Raw genomic sequence first — 6000 nt, forward strand, 5'->3', positions numbered from 1 at the left:
TGCTATGGGATTTCATTTTTTAGAAAGGTTTTAAATGGTTCAAAGTGTTGCTTTTTATATTGATGTAAAGCAGCAGAAACTATTGGTAAAAATGTTTCGATTTCAAAACTTTATGTGTCAGATCTTGATGTTAAAGTTTAAAAACACCCTTCAATTAAATGAAAATCTTACATAATTTTTGATAAATACCTGATCTGCTGATGGATACCTTCCTCAACGGGAGCTGGACAGCCATTTGTCGCATTTTTCAGCTAGGAACAGCGTGTGTGTACCTGCCAGTCAGGGATCCAGGTGGTGTGGCTGCAAATGTTTCCCTGCAAAAAAAAACAAGTAAAACATCAAACAAAGATAATGTAAAAAGAATGACGAGGATTATTTGAGCTACGTTTGTAGGTTGTTTCTTCAAAAGAAACGTATCTTGACAGATACAGAACCTGTCTGAACTTCTGTGGGGAAACGCATCATTTTCTCCTCAGAAGTTTGCAAAGGCCATCAGGATGAGGTTGGCGGGACGGTCTGACAGCATCATCTTCAGCACTGTAAAAAGAAAAAAAAAACAGAACTAGTATTGAGATTGAGATTCTGAGAAAAAAAAACAACTACATGAATAAAACGCAATGTTAGTCTCTGTTTTAAACACAATCCAAAGCATTGCATTGTCATGAATCACAAGAGTCTCAAATGACAATAAACGTCATGCAACCTAAATGTTGAGAATCCACTGGAAAAATTTACAACGAACTATGTTGCTAACAGACAAGTTAGCTATAGCTAGCTTTACCTTTAAAAGAAAAACTTTTTCCGCAAGCCAAATGGGTCAATGACAAGGTTTCTGAATGGCATTTTTAAAAATTTAATTTAAAGCATATATTTGAGTTTGGAACAACATTTTTAAGCATTTATTTTTACTTTAGAGAGCATTTTCAAAGTGTAAGACTTGTATCCCTAATGTTTTGCAGGTAACTTTAAACATACTTAAACATTTTTAAACATGTTTATAAATCTTTACACTGGTTGTTCCACCATGACAAGTTCACCAACCAACATATGAAATAAAAGCCTTTTGCTCATTTCCAGGATTATTTCTCATCTTCATTTGACAGCATATTTATGAAAATGTTTGTCAGGCATATAAACAGCCTCAACATCTTTGGACTAGTAAAATGTAGGTAATCAGCTGTCAAACATATGCGCAAGTACTGTTATCATAACCACTTAAGTAGTATATTTAATAGGCATTTGCTAGGATGGTGTCACCACCTTATATGTTAAAGTAGTGAAATTATGGAAATATTATAATAGAAGAAATCTATATTCATACTAAACTTCTTTAAAACTTGATTGTATTTTTAATTTGCTGATTAAACTACAGAACTGGTAATATACCACAGTAATACTCAACGCATATGAATGATCTAAATATCTGAATAGGATGTCTACTATTGAATGTGTTTGTGCTACTTTCTGTAATTGTGAACTTAAAATGAAGTCAGTACACAGAACAGGGAGTTAGCTGGTGCTGTTAGCACAAAAACATTAACTAACCCAACAGGGAAAGACTAAAAAACAGCAACGCATGTAGTCATCTGTTTACAAATTATAACTCATTTTAAAAAAAAGTCCAATATTCGCATTTTGTTCCGTTTAATACATTCGCTGATAGCACACCAAGCAGCTCCGGTTTACAGCGTCATATCACAAACAGCAGACTGCTGACCACTCTCTGCTGCTTGCATGTCTTAAAACGTTTACGGTGACAATTTTCTGTACAAAGGAAAGCTATTTCCTCTCATTTTTACTCTCAAAGTCTAACCTCACCTCGCAGAATTTCTGCTTTTGAAAATTAGCGCGTCGTTGTCGCTCATGAACCCTGTCATGTTTTTAGACGAGTCTCCACAACAGCACACCTGGCTCTAATCACCGTTACCTGCGTGGTGAGAACGTGCTTAATTAAACCAGGTGTGTGGCAGCAGGGAAGCACACAGAACAGTACTTTCCGACTGTTTCCCTCCGTTTAAATGGCCAAAACTTGTATTTTTTTAAGGTCCCACCAGCTGTAAAACAATTTAAAAAATATTTTAGTTTGGAAATATGAGCAAAAAGTTATGCTCCACACCATCTTGCTCAGTCTGCGTAGGATATAGTTGTTAGTAAATCTGAGTATTCACAAGGGTGGAGCCCTCTGTCGGTGGAAGGTAGAAGCTATGATTTCAATGTGAGTCAATTTTATTTTGACTTGCTAGGCTTTACCTACACCCCCCCCCCCACACACACACACACATATATATATATATATATATATATATATATATATATATAATTATTAAAACATTTTCCAGTTTTTCTAGCACTCAAGAACAAACAAATGCCTTAAAGTTACACATATTAAAAATGGAATATTTATGGACTTAAGTTAGTTTTTTAATAGTAAACTTAATGTTCTGCTTTGTAAATAGAAATCAATTTCATTTTGTTTTCAAATTTTCCTCTGCATTTTGCCCCGTTTATATTATATTTGCCCCAAAGAAGTGATGGCTGTGAAAATTTGCACTATTATGATCTGCTTAGAAAAAAAGAAAAACATGGCATACATGTGCACAAGTTTTTTTTGTTTATTTTTTTATTATTATTTCCTTTGAAATGTATCCATTTAAAGCTAATGTTTGCACACAGTGAGCATGTGAAACTAAAGTCAAATTCCCAGCTTGTGCCCACAAACTTGACCATTGAAGCCAATTCTGAATGCAGCTAGAGGCTAATCCCCTGATTTATGACAAAAAGAGGAACTACGGAGGGAAATTACAAATTTGGAAGTAAAAAGTGATGCAAATTATATGTAAAAATGCTTAGGAGTAAATTCAAAAAATATATAGAATACCATCTGCATGAAATTTTCATTCAAGAGAAAAGAGGACCTTCAATTTTATGGCCAACAACTTGATATTTTTACCTCTTTCAAGGGATTCACATTTCAGTCTTTGCTTCTACACAAACTCCTTAATCCGCAGAATTTTTGCTACTGTACTGAAACAAATGGAGTTGTGGCTACTTTGTTTTGCTGCAAAGGAGTCTTCTTTTGAGTACATGTATCAGAACATATGCCACTTTAGTGTATTTCCCCAATTTGTTGTTTGCTCTTAAAAGCTCATCAGAAAGAGCGCTACTACAGGAAGTACTAATTATATAAACTCAAGCTGCCTGTTGTCCCTAATTCTGCTCCATCATGCCAACAAGCCCGAAGGGGAAGAAAAGTCTGTCGCAACAGCCTTTAAGAAAGAGCCAGATGGTTTCTGAGAACATCACACAGTAATGTGACAATGCGCATCAGCTGCACTGTTTTCCGCATTTAGGCAAATAAGTAAACAAAATTTAGTCAGTTAGTTAATCATTTCTGTGTCTCATAGCTGTGTGATATCTTCATCCCGCACCCTGAAGACTCCAAAGCTCTTTGTTACGGTAAACACTGAGCACATATTTCCATCGTTTTTAATGAGATAATCTGGACACCGGCACAAAATAAGCTCCCGTTGCCGCGGCTCATTTGTCCCCCTGATCTTAATCTATCCCGGCCAAGTCGTCTTCCTGTGTGGGCCGCTCTCAGCTGCAGCCCAACAACTCCAGCTGCCACGAGGGGTTGTTTTGGCACACGGCTTCAAAAAACTGAAGGAGTCACTTTGGATAAAGCCAGATTCATACAGATGCACAATAATTCTTGATTACGTTTCTCTTCTCCGCATAGTCTGGCACCATTACGTGCTCCCGCCTGAATACTGCGGCACTTTGCCACACATAATGGTCATCGGTTGTGCCTGTGGTTTAATCACTGAAATTTGTCTCCTTATTTGCCCACAAGCGTCTGCTGTTGATCTAATGAGAGGGACATGATGTTCCTGAGGTTGTGGAATATGCCACCAGAACTTAAAAAAGCTTAAAAAAGAGAGGGATGTAATATTAAACAAGAGGTTTGTTCTCATTTTATTTGCTAAACACAAAGTAAATGTTAAATTGAAGGAGTAAGGATACCACAAAAAAATAAAAATAAAAAATCTTAAAGTTGTTTTCAGTTCCATGCAGGTACCCTTAAATAACATCCGGTTCAACATGTTCCCTTCAGAAATCATTTAAGCTATAAGCACAGTCCCACTTACAATCAATTAAAACTCTCTGAAAATTCAAAGTGGGCCACAAATACCTCCCTGCCAGCCAAACCAATGGAAATAATCCAAGAAGCAGCTGGTATTAGTCTGGCCTCTGTGGAAGACTCGTGAGGAGAAATTCGATTCGACTCAAAAATGCTCTAATCCATCCCAAAGCGACATCAAATGTCACAGCCAAGCATCTCCAAAGAGTCATTGTGGTTGACGATGCTGTGGGCAGGAGGGATTTCTGGAAGCAGTCAGTCTTCCAATTACTCTGTAGAGGCCTCTGACTGAAGACTGTTGCTGTATGACAACAGCTCAAATTCCTACGAAACTGAGATTATATTTCACTGTAAAATTTCCTAGATTACACTCAGTTGATGACAACTGCTAATCCACCTCATTTGCTTTTGCCATCCCCCTTCAAATCTGCCTGGCTGCATGGTCAGAGATGTTGGAGTTGGGGATGTGGTAATTACCCATAAGCCCTCCTTTTCAACTCCTCTGGGATTTGGGGTCGAAGGTCATGGATCATTTGAACTTTTGAGATGGTAATCAGCTAGTTCAAGTTGTAACAGCAACACAATGCTGTGCACAACAACAACTGTGTACAATAAGAGAAAAAATCCTTCTAGCTGCACAAGATCCACAACCAAAACTCTCTTTCTGATTGTCACCACAACTCCCTATTTAGATTTTCACTCTCAAAATTTAAACACTCTAGTAAAAGCATACCTTGTCAGATTTTATTTCTTCTTCAGTTTTTCCAGCCCTTATCAATGGTTTGGTTATTGTCACGGCAGATTCGTGTTTGGTTTTTCCGCTGTTTCCCTCCCGGCCTCAGCAGTACGCTTTAGTTTTGTCAAATAAAAGATATTTGTTTTGCTCTCCATCTGCCTCCGCCGAGTCGCCTTGAACAGTTCCCTCCGACGCAGACACGCATCCTGTGACAGACGTCAAGGAACACTGACAAACTAGCGGTACAGTACGGGGGGGCATGATTGGTGGTGCCTCTCAAAATCCGTGCAGCTGGAAGCCCAGAATGCGAGGCGTCTCTGTTGCTGTCTCGCTTCGGCTTGCAATCAGTATCTGCCTTGGATAGTGTCAGATTGATTCTCTCTAATCAATTCCAATTACTGGTTGCTCATTTTTTGCTTTCTGCTTGGATGGTTGTTGTTTAACATCTAAAAAGAGAAAAAAAAAGAAAATAGTCTTGCTGAGTTAGCAACCTGCTGATTTAGAAGGGACAGACCTAAAGGCGTTTGGAGTTTGAGTATTTAGTGAATTTAACCTTGCTTAATTTGAATTCGCTGAAGCTAAAAACACCTTTAAAAAATGAATAAATCAGAGGGGGTTAACCTAGTGGCAGTCACTGCTAGCAAAACCCACATTCATTTTAAATCTTTGCAACATCATCTTAGCAATTAGGCCTCAGCTTAAGAGCAAACCTGTCAATCAAGCTGCTTTTAGCAGAGCCACGGATTAGATGTTTTTCTTGAAGTTTGAGTAGGAGCTGCTCTTTTTCTTTCTCCTTGGTCTTTTAATGCCTCAGCGTTTCATGGTAATTAGTTGGTTCTGCGGCCGCGAACAGATAAGAAAAGAAAAAAAAAAACACGTTTATGTCGAGAGATGCCAAACAATGACAGTCTTGTGTGGCGGCTGTAATCAAATATAGGCAAATGTCAGATTCCTGAGAGCAGACGGAAAGCAAAAAAAATAAAAAATCCCCTGATTTGTTTGCTATTTATAGCCAACAGAGATTTTTATCTCGCTACAGATTTTATACGGGCATGAATTCACTCCTTTTATCTTTACAGTGTTCCACAAATGAAATTTATTTGATGATCTGAGAAAGAAAGTA

Source organism: Xiphophorus hellerii, chromosome 24, assembly GCF_003331165.1.
Source record: "Xiphophorus hellerii strain 12219 chromosome 24, Xiphophorus_hellerii-4.1, whole genome shotgun sequence".
In the NCBI taxonomy this organism is placed as follows: Eukaryota; Metazoa; Chordata; class Actinopteri; order Cyprinodontiformes; family Poeciliidae; genus Xiphophorus; species Xiphophorus hellerii.